The 17,170-nt window shown below is 40.5% G+C and overlaps 1 protein-coding gene across 2 annotated transcripts in view; it reads right to left on the reverse strand.

The window, feature by feature from the left end:
• fgf14 (fibroblast growth factor 14) overlaps positions 1–17,170 on the reverse strand; it is a 208,493-nt gene that overhangs the window by 7,556 nt on the left and 183,767 nt on the right. The gene's annotated exons all lie outside the window — the stretch shown is intronic.

The following is a 17,170-nucleotide window of genomic DNA, read 5'->3' on the forward strand; positions in this document are numbered from 1 at the left end:
TATTCAGTTAATGCCCAAACATCGCTACACAGATATGATCATGAGGGTATCCAGGACTTCTATTAGTGTTTGGTTTGTGGAGCTGGAGCACATACAGGACAGCTGTCTGTCTGGTTTGTGGAGATGGTACAGACTTTGACAATAAGGCAAACTCAGCCCCTGATTGCCCTGTTCATTCAAGGACAAATGCTGTGCCACGGGGCTAATATAGAGGCAGACACTCGCACTCAGTCTAATGATGTCTGATTTGAGCAGGTGACATAACCAGGACTTTAGAGATAATGTGATATCCTCTCATGCCAAACTTGTCTCTCCGCCTTCACCTTGACTTGCAGCGCTGACTGGAGTTTACACAGCATAAGTAGATTTAGCAGTTCAGATTTCCAGATCCAATTGTACATCTCCAGTCTACATACACACAAGGTCATTCTCAACTTTTCTAGTTTAGTAATGCGTTCTGGTGTACTCTTCTTAGCACAGGATTAGAAATTAACGTATTACTTAATTTGTCTGTAAAACTCCCCAAACTCTCACAGATGAAACTATCAGAGACTTCAACTTGGTCCCCTTTACATCTTCCAGCTACCACATATAGCAGAGCTTCAATGGGTGCAATGGCTGCTGCACACCCATGATCAACTATACCAACAAGCCTTGAAAACAGAGAAAAAAGAGTTTCCCATCAAGTTACTCCTTAAAAGAAAGGCCAGTGGCATGTTTCCTCTTTCTACTGCTCAGAGTACAGTCCATTACCATAGAATCCTCCAGCATGTTCTCAAGCCCAATCAGAATGTAACTGACATCCTAATATTGAGAAAGCAGGATATAGCTCACTGGTATTTAGCTCTACACACAGTTCAATAGTAACCAAATGAAATCAATTCAATTTATTTTATAAAGGATTGGCAACCCTTTAGGAGAGTGAGAGAGTATGCATGCAACAGGGTATATTCACCAAGAACAAGTCATTAGATTAGCTGCAGGAGCATTATAATTAGCCTTTGTACAAATGTAAATATTTAATATGGTTAAACATGGATAGCTATCACGTTTCACTAAGTAAATGTCTCATATTACATTTCTAGATTATAGCTCAAGGTTTTAACTGAATTATCACCAGCCCAGCAGCGTCTCTACTTCCTCCGGAAGCTGAGAAAGGCCCGTCTCCCTCCACCCATCCTCACCCTCTTCTGTAGAGGGACCATAGAGAGCATCCTGAGCAGCTGCATCACTGCCTGGTTTGGGACCTGCACAGCCTCTGACCGCAAGACCCTCCATCGTATTGTGAGGACAGCTGAGAGGATCATGAGAGGTCTCTCTCCCCTCCGTCATGGACATTTACACTGCCTGCTGCATCCGCAAAGCAATCGGCATTGTGGATGACTCCACCCACCCATCACACAGACTCCCTCCTGCCATCAGGAAGAAGGTACTGCAGCATCCGGTCCAACACGACCAGACTCTGCAATAGCTTCTTCCCCCAAGACATCAGACTTCTCAACTCCAGAGACTGAACTGATGTTTTTTTTGTTCCATGCACTCTCTCTCTCTCTCTCTCTCTCTCTCTCTCTCTCAGACTCTCTCTCTCTCTCTCTCTCTCTCTCTCACCAACCATTCACCCCAGACAATATGGGAAGCATTTTGCACAAATAACTTTACTACCTCACTGGACTCAATATTTATTGCACATTGCATAATTTGCACACTACCCCTAATTATTTATTATTCTCTGTCTGTACTGTGTTGTGTTGTCTGTCTGCACTTGTACTGTGTTGCACTTGTGTTCTGTATGCACTGTCTCTATGTTGTACCATGGTCCTGGAGGAACGTTGTTTCATTTCACTGTGTACTCTGTATGTAGGTGAAATGACAATAAAAACCCACTTGACTTGACTTGACTTGGCTTGTATTGAAATTTCATGTTTGTATACTGCTGGATTTATTGCGTTTCTGTATATGGCACCCATGTACTGATAAGCAAAGCGAGTTACTGTGGTTTCTGTCACTACATAAAGAAGCACAAAGCTGCTTTTATTGTAGGATGCTCTGTGATAGTTTCAGGGTTAGCATTCTGAACACCATTTAGAACTGAATTCATATCATTAAAAGCTCATTAATGAATAATACATAAAAAGCTGCTGAAGAGTGACACCCTGTATGTTTCGTTCATATTTGCATGTTCAAATAGCTAGTTTAAGGTTTTAATATTGAAGGATTAATAAGGGAACCTGTGATCATGCTGATCTTTAAAAGCAGGAGAAGTGATATAACTCATTCCCTCCTTGTCTGTCAGCTAAATATAAAAGTTCCTATAAGAAAAGTTCTTGTTTTAATTAAGTCGGCAGCTTCAAGAGCTGGAGTCTTATCCTATCAGCAGGGGCTCAGCACCTGTTCAAATCATGACCAAGGAGGCGTCTTAGATCATCAAAAAGTCACGCCATTCTAACACAGTTTGAAATGCTATCTTTTAGAAAAGTTGTAAACAGGTAAATGCGGAGACATAGTATTAAAATTAGGCCTTTTGGGTTAACACTTTACTAAAGTGCAGAATTTATTAGGTTACTTGACAACTAGATACAACTTTGATTAACACAATATAGACAACCTATACAGACATTTCTACAAGCTTATTCCAACTTCAGCTGAGGTAAAATTGCAACATAATTGACCAAAGACGCCTTTATAAAAACAGCTCCTTCGTTGAATTAAGCCTATATAAATGTTTTTGTAGATTAAAGTCAAGAAAGGGTTTGTGTAGCTGTCATTTAGCCTTAAAATTGTAGCCCTCAAGTAAAGTGCTTCCACTTTTTACCCAGAGGCAGGTAATTTCATCATCAGCATTTCTCTTACCTGCAAGTAGTAGTCAGTATTTAAATGTGCTCAACTAGAAATCTCAAGACAAATGTATCTTAACTAAGCAAAGCTCAGTTATATTTAAAGTCCTTAAATAACCTTATTTAAAGTGCTCAGTTCAATTGATTCATAGTCCTCCAGCTCGAGAATACGGCTGTGGTCATTTAGACTACTTAGTCTTCTAGCCTTGCCTTGTATTATTGCCTATTACTTACAGCACCGTCCCTGTCAACATACTAACACAAAGTCCATACATAAAGAGGTGTGATGCCAATGTCATCATTCTTCGTGGTCACAGCTGATCTATGAAAGATGGCTAACACAGTCATTCATCCTCAGCGCCCTCCCTTCATTTGTTGCCATCCATGAATGCTGTGTGTCCTGTGTATTGCATTACAGTGCAATTTACTGCATTGATTAAAGTTTGTTGGCTCCCTCTGTCGATTCAATAACTCCACCACTTCATAAATCCAGGAAGCACGGCTCTCTCCGCGCTTGTTTCCAGCATGGAAACAAGCGGATGCTTACTTACACATGCTATTAAATCCTGGAGCGTTATATAATAGGAAGCAATAACAGACCTCCTAGATTAAACACCAGATCCATCACAACCTGACAAGCAACAAACGCTGTAAATCCAAACTGTTCCTGATTAATTTGTTGTAAACAAGGTAGATTTAACTGGGCGTTAGCACTTTTATAACACAGCTGATATTTAATGTGCACTAGGTCAGTAAAACACAAAGGAATACACAACCCACTTTAATTTTTATTATTTTTTATAGTGAGACCTTAAGGCATCCTCAACACTGCAAAGCACCGTCTTAACAAGCAACCCTGTAACTCTGTAAATTCCATCTGCTTATTATTCTTCTTTTTCTTTGTTTCACAGGCAGGCAATTCCCACAGTCTGTTATTACTGCTTGTTAAATTGTTCCCTGTCAACTTCAGACAACCTGTAGGTATTGGGCTAGAGGACGAGAGGAGACAGGAACTAAGTGGCACGTTGGGGAGATGTGATGGCTGACTAAATGGGATGAAATTGCATTATGTAAGGGGGCTGAACTCGGATGTGTTTTGGAGGGCCCTCCAGTCCCCTTGATTAAACACTAAAGGAAAGCTTCATTGACTGCATGCTAACTGAGAGCTCCAGGCTACATGGTGAAGTATTGGGCTTTGTTCATCCTATAGCAGGATGTAGCGCCTGTGGATCGTCCTCAGCTTCCTGCTGAAATCCCCTGTGCTTGGAGCTCTCCAACACATGCTGTCAGTTTTCCTCTTTAAGTTTGTACTACAAAGCTGTACAACAAAGTTGGTGGATTTTTTTTGTTGCTGTTGAAAAAACACTACAAAAATGTTGGCCAGACTCCTTTTGAGAGACCCCTTGCCTCTACTATGCTAAAGAATTCCAAATTCAACACTAATCTAACACATCTGATCCAGGTAATTAGGACCTGGATCAAGAAGGTAATAAATAAAAAGATAAAAAGGTCCAGGTAAAGACCTTTAGGTGAATCTGAAAATGTGAACAAAGTCTGTTGGACCTGAATTCTCAAGTGATGCATCTCAAGAATCAGGATTGGAAATACTTGTTGGAAAGTCTAAAATATTTAATCCAAAGCTGTTGGGTTGGATTGGGCAAGAGTGGCAGTTTAAAGTCTCAATATTAGGCTCAAAAATATCTGTATGGTCCAATTATTAAAGTGTTCTTCTACAAATTGCTGCAATTGCATATTTTCACCAGCTTCTCATCATGCACATGGTTTCAGAAAGGGTTTCTCTAAAGATCTGGTTGGCTTACCCACAACAAGATTTACTCAGCCATACTCCAGGTACCATTCCAGCCATTACAACATAAAGAGGAGATAGCTTACAGGTGAAAATATGAATGGGATAATACTGTCGTTTGCTTATGGGGAAAGTCCTGCCTATGTCTCGTTGGGGAGATACTGCATGCATAGTACCCAAAATAATCTAGAAATACATATTGCTGCATGTTATTTGAACCAAATGCTACAAACTGCTACAGATTATTTCTGTGATTTGACAATTTGATGTGGTCTTATTACTGGAAATCCCTTAGTAGAACGACTCTCTGACTTTGACCCCTATTAAAATGTACCTATACCATTTTTTAGTGTTGTTCAAAATCTAAATGAAACATCTCATCCCTTATATAATTTGATATCGAACACCATAATGTATTGCAAAATTAAGTGTACAAACAATGTATACTAGAATTTCCAATGTGTACCATAATACAATGCAGTGGTGTCTCACTACCAACAAAGATGTTGTTGCCTTGTGTCAGACACAAAATCCTTATAGGAAAGTCTGTTCATTCGGCCATCATCTTTGCAATCCAGAGCTGTTATTTCCAGTCACACAAGACCTTCCATCTCTATGAATGTGGAAAGACTAAATACTAGAAACTGTATGAAACGGATGACCTACATCTGTTGCAAAAACAAATTTTACTGATTACAGAACACTGATAAAACTGGATTAAAATCTTATGTATATTTTGAAGCGTTTGGCTCAATAAGATCTTCACATCGAGGAGGGCTTTCCCCACTGGTATGTCAACTCCCCTCCGCTGGTGGGATTTTATCCGTAAACAGACACCTAGCAGAAATACTCAGATGGCCAAAAGGAAGACTTTTGGTTGGCCCCTAGTCAGTTCATTATGTAGCAAATGCAAGCAAATATAACAATACAAGCATAAACGCATCCAAGACACATTTAAAACACAAATCCGATAACTCCAACCACTTAAGGAGGTGGCCTGCATCTGACTACAGAGTTTAAATGCATCCTTACCAGGACACAATCCATACACTAGTCACATGACCAGATGTAGACAGGGTCTTTGATTTACTATCGGGGCAATCTGTATGGTTCCAGTTGTGAGTATTAACTGACTGTACTCAGTCCCTGAATCCTTGCTTTGTTCAAGAGTTCAAGAGTCTTTGAGGTGTCCAAATCAAGTCTTGAGTCTTTGGGTGCAAATCCGAGGTGAGTCTCTAGGTCACAGGACAGGGTCCAATCTTGAGACTCTGGGAGCAAGTCTGAGTTGGGGGTGGGGGGCTCTGGGGTGCGATTCAGGGTGAAGTAGCAATCACTAAGAGCATGTCTATGTCCACCAAGTCTTTGGTAGATCATTTCAGATTCAGAACAACGTTGTACTGAGTCGTATGCCACTGTGAGTATAACAGCAGTAATGATTGCTGCTGTCCTGATTTCTGCCTCCAGACTGGCTCAGGGAGTCCACAACTAGCTCCAGGGCCAGAGCATGTATAACTTTCTTTCTGCTCTGGGGTAAATACCCACGCTTTTGGACCTTTAACTCATCCTTTTGAAAAACGTTTGTCCAGAATGTATAATTGAGTCTTACAGTCTAAGTCCCCATTTCTGCAATGTAAAACCAAAGCCATTTTAAAATTTTAATTTTATTAAAATTTAAACTCACATGGAATACATATACCAGATGCAGATCAGTTATCAGCATATTGGCACACTGACTTCTTTCCAAGGCTGTTACTGCATAAGGCAATTGTCTGAATAACATGAAGCCAAACGACACTGAAAGCAGATGCAGACAATAGTTTTACCTCCATGGCTGCCTGCGTCACTTCAATGAGGTACTTAATTAAAGATTCGACTCATCAGGTGAGGCACATCACCGGATGGCTGGTTACAGTAATTAGTTAGATAGTTTTGGATAGAGCACGCTCAACAATGATTTCCAAATCACTGCAATGGCACCAGATTTTCAGCTAAGCAATGTGACACAGAGCCAGCAATTAAAACTAATTACAGTGTTTTACATAGCAAATATTCAGCTGAACAGCGTTCAGAGAGAGAGAGAGAGATGTTCTCATGCTGGAACACTGCTTTCAATATGAATGCCTTTCAATATATTTTTCTAATACATACACAGAGAAGTGTCAGTTATTGATCCTTTGTAAAATTCATCCTAATATTTCTTAAAGGTGACAGCATTGTTTTGATGTTTCAAAGTTTCTTTGATAGTTTTAAATCAAATTCTTTTTACAGATTACTGTAATGTGAAGATTGCACAGAAGATGTTGAGCGGATCCATGCGGAAATGTCTTGAAGCTTATGTCAAAGCATCTTTGATGTCACGCAAAAGTAATTTTGACAGAACAAGAAATGCCTGGTGCCTGCAAATAAGGCGGCGCAGTTCACAGCCATGGTAAATGAAAGAGCGAGAAACATCCATCAGGACAGAAAATAACAGTCAGAGGAGACAGCTGCAAGTTGCCCAATCAAGACATCTATGCTCACAAAAGGAATATATAGTTCAGTCATTTCTCTTGAAACTAATATTCTTTTAAATTCGCCCAAAATCTTAATGGATGGCGTATTCATTTATATCTCCTGAAAGATAATGCCTGAGTCGTTGAGAAAAACAGAATTCTATTTAAGCTATTTCTCTCAAGTGACAGTCACAGGTAGTCATGGCCCCAAAGTGACATGCTGCACTGTTGTATAGGGGGAGGAAGGATTGTACAGGTCCAAATGCCTGAGCCCTTGCCCTTCCCCATCTTCTAATGGCTGCATTTTAGCATGAGGCTGCACCATATTACAAAGTCATCTCAAACTGGTTTCAGGACAATGAGTTCAGTGTTCTTTATTTCTTCACTTCCCAGTAACCGGACCTGAACCTAACCCTAGAACACTTTAAGACTGTGTGACACAATCATTTGAACATTAATCAGAATCTCAACGTCCAACATATTGAGGAATCCATTCCACAATGAACTGAGGCTGTTCTGACAGCAAAGGGATGTCATATCTATTAGCAGTGTTCCTAATTAAGATGTCAGTGAGTGTAGCTACAGTTGCAAAAATAAAAAAAGAAATAAATTCAACCCCATTACACATTAGATTTATTAGCAAAATGTACAAACGTTTTTGCAATAAACCAATCAAACAAGAACGAATCATTCTGGGACTGCAACGCCCTAAACAGAATCCCTCATACAAGCACACATTTGCAAGGCAGTGGACCTTTCAACAGGACAATGATCCCAAGTATACCTCTAAGTCCACCTTACGAAGGCCTGGAAGATTCTGGAGTGGTCGTCGCAGTCGCCTGACTTGAACCCCATATAAAGTTTGCGGTGGGGTTTGAAAGCGGCGGTTGCAGAAAACACAAACCCAGAATATTAGTGGACATTAGTGGATTAGAGGACATTGCCCATGAGGAATGGGCTATACCTGCGTGCACACCGCGAGTGTTAGAATCGCTCGGCGGGTGATGAGACGCTGACGGGCGTGTCCGGCAGTATACAGGCAGGAAGCATGTGGGACTGAATTGTGTCGCCACGCAAACCACGACTGCTTAATGAAAGCAACAACTCTTCAGTTGAACTGCAGTCATCATTAAAAGGGGAATTTTGTGTTGAGTTTGTGGTGCGCTGTTTAAATGAGTTGCTTGATTGGTTTACTGCAAACAGACGAAGGTTTATCAGTTTTGCTAATAAACTTAATGTGCAATAGAGGTTGAATCATTTCCATTGCAACTAAAACAGTAAAGTAACGGTCTTATTATTAAGTAATTATTTAATAGTACATTATACTAAAACTCCACTGGCCAAATTAAAAATGTAAGCTTAATTTAACACAAAAAATACATGTAATAACATTCATTTTTATGCTGCAAGATTGGCCACATTTAAGTGGAAGTGTTTTCTGATATATATATATATAAATGCCCTTCTAAAACACCTCAGCCCCTGCCCTCGGGCAAACTCTGTGCACGCCGCTCTCACGCTTTATGTGGCAGCGTTCGCCTCCCTGTGAAAAGGGAGTGACGGATACACCTCCTACACTTCACACCACTGAGTGTGTGAGCGGCTGCCAGAGGTGGCGACAGCGGAGGGAGCGGCTGGTCGATACCAGCAGCTCGATGGAAGCCTCTGTTTAATTTTTGCATTCTCACCGAGAATTTAGACGGGTGACACACGTCAGGCCCATCTTGACTTTGATCTCTGCCTTGAAAACTTTATTAGGTAGTAGCTTGTGGCTGCCTTCCACTGATGCTCTCTTCCTGACAGCCCTTCATTTCCACAGGCTCCTATTAAACAGCACCTACCTTTGCACTGGGTTACCATGGCAACACTTGAGGGGTCCTGGAAGGCAATTAATTATTTTTTTTTTTTAAACTTTGACAGAAAGTCAAAGAAAGAAACAGAATGTTCATGCATTCAAACACATAGGTGCGACCTACTGTCTGTATTTCCAGTGTCGTGGTGGGAAACAACTGCTTGAGAGCTACTTGGAGGCGCAGGACTAGATAATTACATCTATTTAAGCAGCTACAGCTAAGATGGCATAAATATAGGACCTCTGTCGCTGCTCCAAGGCTGGCATGGTGCGAGCTCTAGCAGCTTCTTATTTGCAAAGCCTCTCACCCACGAAGTATTCTACAGCGATGTGCTGTTGTGTTCCAATAAAGTCAGCCTGGGTGCACTGAACAAAGATGGCAACTAGATTGTGTGTGTGTGTGTGTGCGTGGTAGTGGTGGTGGAGGATGAGAAAGGGGGTTGTGGGGGTAGAAGAAAGAAAATCAAATCGTTTCGGTGAGACAGAGCAGTTCATTTCCTCTCTGCCCAATCCCGCTGCCCTCCTATATAAGGGTTTCGCTCCAAAGATTCGCTCCACTTTGAATGTGTGGCCATAATTGACCTTGGCCAGCGCCAGAGAGGGACAGCCTGCTTTAGACACACACATAATCAGTCCATCCTGCTGCGAGAAAGAGAGAGAGAGAGAGAGAAAGGGATAAGGAAAGAGAAGAATACAAAGAGAAAAGGACGAAGGGAGAGAGAAACAGTAAGGGGGAAGAGAAACTGAAGGAGATGGAGAATGGAGACAACGGAGAAAAAACAGTGAGCATGAGAGATAGATATGAAAAGAGAGACAAAGTAAGGACCAAAGGGATGAAAGATGAAATTGGAAAGGAGAAATAGATGAAAGGTGAAGAAAAGAGAAAGAAGGAGAGAAAAGAAAAGGAGACAGCGGGAGAGAGAGAGAGAGAGATGGGAAAGGGATAAGAAGAGATGCAGAAAGACAAGGAAGCAGAGACAAGATGAGGAGAAGCGAAAGACATGGAGAGAAGGACAATGAGAGAGTAAAGAGGGAGTAAGAGAGAGAGGGTAAAAGGACAAGGAAAGAGGCTGAATGAGGGTTAGGGAAGAGGAAAGAGACAAAGTGAGTGTAAAGGACAAGGAAAGAAAGAAGGTAAGGGACAAGGAGGCCAAGATAAAGGGATAAGAAAAGATACAGAAAGAGAGAAAGAGACAAGGGGACAGAGAAAAAAGAACTAGATTAAGGGATACTACAAGAGACAGAGGGAAAAGAGAGAAGAGGAGAAAAGGGCAATGGGCGAGAGTAAAGAGGCGAACGGTGCAGGAATAGCAGACTGAGAGCTGAAGGAGAAAAACAGATAAAGCAAAACACTGAAGCGCGAGAGAAAGAAAGGGGGAGCGGCAGAGCGAGCAGGGTTTTAACCAACACGTGTGCTTTTGTTTGCCGACGGTGGCTAAAAGTAGGTGAGAGGAGGGTGTGTATGTGTGTGTGTGTGTGTGTGTGTTGTAGGGGCTTGTTTCTCTAGTCAGGCATTAGCATGCAGAGCACTCCCCACCAAGCACAGAGAAACCAACCAAATTGTTTATTAATGCTGTCAGCAAAAGCCTATTAATCCACGGAAAAAGGTCAATCTTTAGAAGGCTCTTGGCAGACCTGTACTCATACAGCAACACAAAGCACATCAACAAGCGCAGACAGCATGACCAGTGCTGGGGTTCAGCTGACAGACAGCCGAAGGATAAACCCAAAGAGCAGTGTGGGTCATGAAAAGTTTCCACATGTTAATGCCGTCGTTTTGACTAGTGTGTCACATACTGTATCGAGATACTGAAGTAGTGCCACAACTGAGAACTTGCAACCAGACACAATATAGACAAAAGTATTGGAACCCACCTCTACATCACTGAATTCGTTTCAGTCCCATTGCCACAGAGGTATAAAATCAAGTACCTAGTCTGGCTTTACACACATCAGTGAAAGAATGGGTCCTTCTAAAGAGCTCACTGAATTCCAGTCTGGTTCTTGTTGTCCTGAATATTCAGCAATCAGCTGTAAGTGGAATTATTGAAAAGTGCTTAGGAATCCAGACCACGTAATGTTACAGAGCGGGATCGCAGTGAGCTGAGGTGCATAGTGCAAGAAAGTCTCCAACACTCTGCTGACTTAATAAAGCTGCAAAGGGAGGATCCAACTTCATATGAATGCCTATGGATTTAGAATGGAATGTCATAAAAGCTCCTGTAGGTGTAATGTGCATGTGTCCCAATACTGTTCTATATTGTGTATTTATGAGTGTATATATAGTTATTAGGATTTAGAGTAACATTAGGTTCTACCTTAAAATAACAGCTTCAAAATCACTGTGATGGTCCACTGACCTGTGTTAGGGAGAACGGTGCATCTTTACTATGCATGATTGCTACTACGGGTTCGGCATGCTGCTAACTACAGTATGTAACTTTGGTAAAGCAGGCAGGAAATGCTTGCAATTACTGTGTAATGCTGCGTAACCCAAGTCATAGTCATGTAAAATCCTATAAAATTGTCTCAGTCCACATGCTTCCTTCACTTTCACTGATGGTTCTGTATCTCTCAGCTTGTCCAGAAACGCATTTCCTAGTGGTGGCTCAAAGCACAAATTACACTACCACTACACAATGCAAACCATATTCTATGGGCTGCATTATTGGGCATTAATAATTCATATTAATTGCCCTCTAATTTCGGTATCAGCCGCAACATGGTCTTGTTCATAAATGTGTGAACTGTTATAGTATATTTTCAGCAAAACCTAATGTACAGTTGTAGTCTTTACTAGGGATGCACTAATACCACTTTTTCCTTTCCGATACCGATGCTGATACCAGATTTTTTTTAGAAGTATCTGCCGATACCAACTACAGATACCGATACCAACCCTGACTTAAATACTCGATGAATGGCTATAAATCCAGAAATACTGTGTGTAAGTGGCAGTATCGGTGCCGATACTGATACGGTATCGGTACAACACTAGACAGGACTTAAAAGTAAAAACCCCTTTGGCAGAAATCACAGCTAGCAAATGTGTAGTAGTAGCTGGAAGTCTGAGGTGTTCCTGGGACCTCTTGCATGCACAGCTTATTTAAGAGCTGTTCACAAATGTTCTACGATGTTTAGGTCAGAGGACTGCAAAGAGTCTTTTTTTTATGTCCTTAGTCCCCACCACCTAATTTGACTTCAAACCTAATTCAACAAGGTTATAGTTAAGGTTTCCATCTCATGACACTTCCATTAAGAGATTTTGTCTGTGCAAGCAACACTGCATAGTGGAAAAGTGCTTCACTGTCTCGACCATTGCTAATCTTTCATGCAGGTTCTTGGCAATCATTCTGTAAATAACACTGTAAAGCACACTGTATAGAAATGTCATATAGTCTATTTTATACTGTGTATACTATTGGTCTGTATATAGTGTGTATTGTCTGTAAATTATATGTAGAGTATCTGTATATTGTTAATACTAGAGAGACACTAACAGCTGGAAACAAATTCCTGATGTGTGTGAACATACTTGGCCAATAAATCTGATTCTGATTCTGATTCTCATATTGGCTCATACTCTTATCAGCATGAAAGCAGTGCTTTCTGAGAGTTTCCTCGGTCCTCCAGATCCTATCTTGATCTCCACAGTTTCCTTCAACTGCCATCTTCTTGTTGTCTTCCCCTGTCTTGTGGTCATAAATTACTTTAGACAGTTGCTTAGTTCATAGGGTGAGTGTTAGTACAAGCTTTGAAGAGTCAGATAATGTATAAAGCTTGAACAAATGGATTCAGACGCCAGTGCCTATTTACAATTGGTAAATTGCTTCAGGCCTGATGCGATAATTGAGACCTTTTAATAAAATTAAAAGCCACCCTGCCAAGCATAGGGTGTCTATAATCTTGCCACACAGATGATTTAGGGTGCCCAAATGTTTGCATAAGACTATATGTAGAACTCAACTGCAAACTCAAACTGCATTTTCAAAACTTGGCAGCAAGACGAAGCATATCTCAGCCTCCTGCGATTGTTCATGTTTTAGTGAAAGTGGAAGATGGATTCTCCAACATGCTAGCCTAAGGGTTATATAACTGAATCAGCTCTGCAGAAAGAATTACGGATTAAATGAATCACTGACTTGTTAAGACTTGGGGCATGTTAAATCTGTCTAACCTGACCTGCAGGGAGCACTTCACGTCTCACATCCGTCTCTCATAAAACATTTGAGCTCAATTTCAAACCAGAGGGAAGTTGTACCATGGCCAAAAAACGGGTCAAAATTAAATGTAGGGCCATTTTTCTGCATCAGGAAATACGGAGGTCAAAGTCTGTCCTAACACAAGATAACGTTCAATCAAGCATGAATGTGTAAATCTCACTATCAGCCCCCGTCATTCAGCCACCTCTATTTCACACACCTGGGGAGTTGTTTAAGGGGATGGTGGACTAAGAGCACTTTAGCTTTCAAAGAGCAGGGTGAGTAGAAACACTTCAAGCCCTCACTAAACCTCTCCCTGAGGAATGTGACCCATCAACTACGTTTAGAGGTGGGTGTTTTTTCCCCCCTTCTCTTTTTATAACATCAGTGCTGTGAAAAGGTTAAATCTCTAGACGAATAAACGCTCTTTAAATGGCACTGGTTTGTTTCTCCTGTGTATTCACGCAGACAAAAAGCATGCAATTCCACCTTCACTGTTGGCCTGGGGATCAAGGGTGAGAGCAGGAGCAGGACTTGTAGAATTTGTGCTGTAGTGTAGAGCTTATTTCTGCTTCTTATTTCTGTACTTTGCAAACTTGTGTGACCTAAGAATGCTGGTAAATGTAATAAAACAACAGTCAGAAGACCTTATTTCAACATTAGCCATATACGTCATATACAGAGGAAGTACCTCTATGTACATTTACATTATATGCTATCGTTTATCCACATAAACAGTTCAAAGTCTTGGGCCAATAATAGACCAAACAGCATTTTACAGGCTTCAAATAATCACTGCCAAATCACCCTTAAAACAGTAATGCAGTTTCATAATTGGCCATAATTTTAAACATTTCTGCAAATCAAAAACAGTGGATACCAGTGTTAGTGCAAATGAACTGAAATCAGTTGTGAACAGCCTCTCTGACACCAACAGTCCTACCACTATACGTATGCTGGCCTATTGGGATACAGATCACTATATTGCCTCGCTTCCAACCAATTATGCCACATGATCCATCCAAAAATGAAAGGGGTCGAATCATTTCTTAGGGGGCCTTTTTTAAACTCGGATTTTCCACTCAAGTTTTAAAATTCATAGTGCATAATTTAATAACTGAAATGCAAACAAAGTAATTCTATGTGTTTCGGTGTGAAATTTAAAAACTGTGGTTGCTTAAACTTACATATTCAGGTTTCTGCCAGGAACCTGGGGTTACCAGTGCACCAGCCTCACGAATCAGACAATGCATTTGGCAATATTTCACCCTATCTTTCACCCTTTCTAGAGGCTCTGAATATTTCATGTGTCTGGTTCCTATAGCCATCACTGTTAACAATTCTGTTCATTTCCCTAGAACAGAGAACCCACTAAATTAACTTGCTATCTTAGCTGTTTAATTATTAAATTAATATTATGTTTAATGAGTATTTTTAATAATATTTATTATTAATTTAATAGTAAAGTTGCTGGATTTTCTCCATTGATACAATCAATCCAAACCTCAAAGGTGGTAGTGTAACACATGCTGAGGTCCAGTTCTCTGCTTGGTACTAGAGGAGAGCAGATAGAGGCAGCAGCTTCTCGCAGAAACCAAGCTCAAGAGCTCCCCACAGATAAAATGCTCGTGGTCTGGCACTGGCCACCCAACAGCCACTGATCTTTAAATTGAGGCCAGCCTGGTGTTAAAAGACGATGGCTCTGAGCAATCCAGCAGGCATTACTGAGCCACCGGGAGAGCTCTGGGTTTCCTAACAAGCTGACAAGCACCACTCGAGTGGGTCTGCCAGCCACAGCAATCACAGAGCACACCATGCCCCGGTCAGGAACCTGTGTGAGGGAGCACAACACAGCTCTTAAAGAGCCACATGGGAGGGAGGTGCTTTCTTAAAGATCCAGATATAGCCTCAAGCAATGGCAACTGCAATAGTGATCATTATGATTAATGAAATAAACGAAATATACTGTGTTTAGGCTTCATTTGGGTCTGGAAAACAGGCTCTACATCATTTGATAGCCAACTTGTATGGTCTCTGCCAGAACAACACATAGTGGCAGAGCTAGCAATGTGGCATGTGTTCACAGCAGAATCAGACTGCAGATCAAGTCTTCCAGGCCCTGCATGGAGAAATGGCCATCCCTGGAAAGTGGTCTTATCTGCCAATAACAATGCAGGACTCTATTGTATTTCATAAATTACTACTTAAGTTAGTACAGAACTGTCAACAATATGACAAGTGATTCTAAACAGCTGAACAGGAGTGTTTTAGATGATGCCTTCTTACATTCGGTGGAGGTGACCATGTGGCTTGCTTCATAGAATCTAAAAATAAACCAGGCTGGGTAAGGGGTGTGTTTGTGTGTGAGTGTGTATCTTTGACAGGATTCTCTTCCAGCAGGGAATCCTCTCAGCAGTCGACCCTGGTAAGTCACCTTCCGCCTCACACTCCAGGCTTGTGTCAGTGTGGGAGAATGTGTGAGTTTAAGAGTGTGTGTATGTGTGTGTATGTGTGTATAAGAGTGTGAGAATATTTTTTTTACTCCCTCACAAAATCAATCCCAGTGCTTTGCATATTCATGCATACTGGAAACATATGCAGTTCATGAGAGGAACAATAAATAAAAGCCAATATTACATTGTATATGTTATATAAAATTAATTGTTTTATTTGTATTATATTTATATTATATTTAAATGACTTCAGATTCAGTTTATAGATACAATAACAAAAGTACCAAATAAAACCCCACATCCTATAGTGTATAAAAAAAGGCTCTTACTGGGATAAAACATATAGTTACAATATAACTATATAATATAATATAGCTATAGTTATAATATAATATAGCTATTACTTAACAGAAATACACTCTTCAAATTTGTCGGTGTAAGGAACTGCACTCAAATGTCATCAAAGGCCATGTTAGGTTGATATCAAGTTTATATGATAAAGTTGAAATCCTAGACAGAGGAGTGTGACTGATGCTACTTTTATCTGTCTACCTATTCCATTATCTATGTTGTCACTGTCATGCACAAATCTCCAAAATGGTTTTCTTTACAGCAGAAGGACAAACCATCTTCCCTCAATGTAAAAAGATTTTCCTCCAAGTCAATGTAAAGAGAAACTGGCAGATTGTAAATGTGAAATAGTGGTAAAAAAAATAATAATAAAGAAGGAGTGTGTGACAGTTTTTGTGTGACAGTGACGAAATCTATTTATTAACCTATTTATTACATATGATTTTTTTTCCCAATAAAACAACATATGTCATTATAAATGTTAATATTAGCGCTTTCGACGTCTTAAAAGTACAACATTTAAACCTAAAGCTGTGTTACAAATGACAATATTAAAGTACAAACAAGCTGAAGCAAGCTAATGAGCTAATCCAAAGCTAACACATCACACAAACTAACATGCTAGCCATACATGCCAGTGAAACAGTTCAATACATTGTTACACCATATTTTTACATCCATACTATCGGAATATATGTCATGTATAAACAGTATGTATAACGTATGTATATATGCATGTGTATCTATCTATCTATCCATCCATCTATCTATCTATCTAGATATCTATCTATCTACCTATCCATCCATCCATCCATCCATCCAGGAAGCCAGCTCATCTGAGTCACACTGCTGATAACCCTGACTAGCCTTATTAATGCGTTAAAGCATCATTTTTAGGGACCAATTTTCTATTCAGTAATAGGTCAGCAATCCTCACTTGAAATCTGCTTTACTCCAGCTTTGTCCTTTATCTAGGGATGATTTCACAAATATCTTTAAAATACTCCACCAACCCCTTCATCGCTAGTGCGATCACGAATCTCCTGACAGCACAGGGGCCCTTTGAATTACGTGACTGTTCTCCAGTCAGTGGCTGTGAAAGAAAGCCTCATATCGCTTTGTTGTTTCAAATAGGACCGTTGTGCCATCTCAGGGAGGCCATCGCAGCCTTTCGGCAGT

Source organism: Salminus brasiliensis, chromosome 8 (genome assembly GCF_030463535.1).
Source record: "Salminus brasiliensis chromosome 8, fSalBra1.hap2, whole genome shotgun sequence".
Taxonomy (NCBI): Eukaryota; Metazoa; Chordata; class Actinopteri; order Characiformes; family Bryconidae; genus Salminus; species Salminus brasiliensis.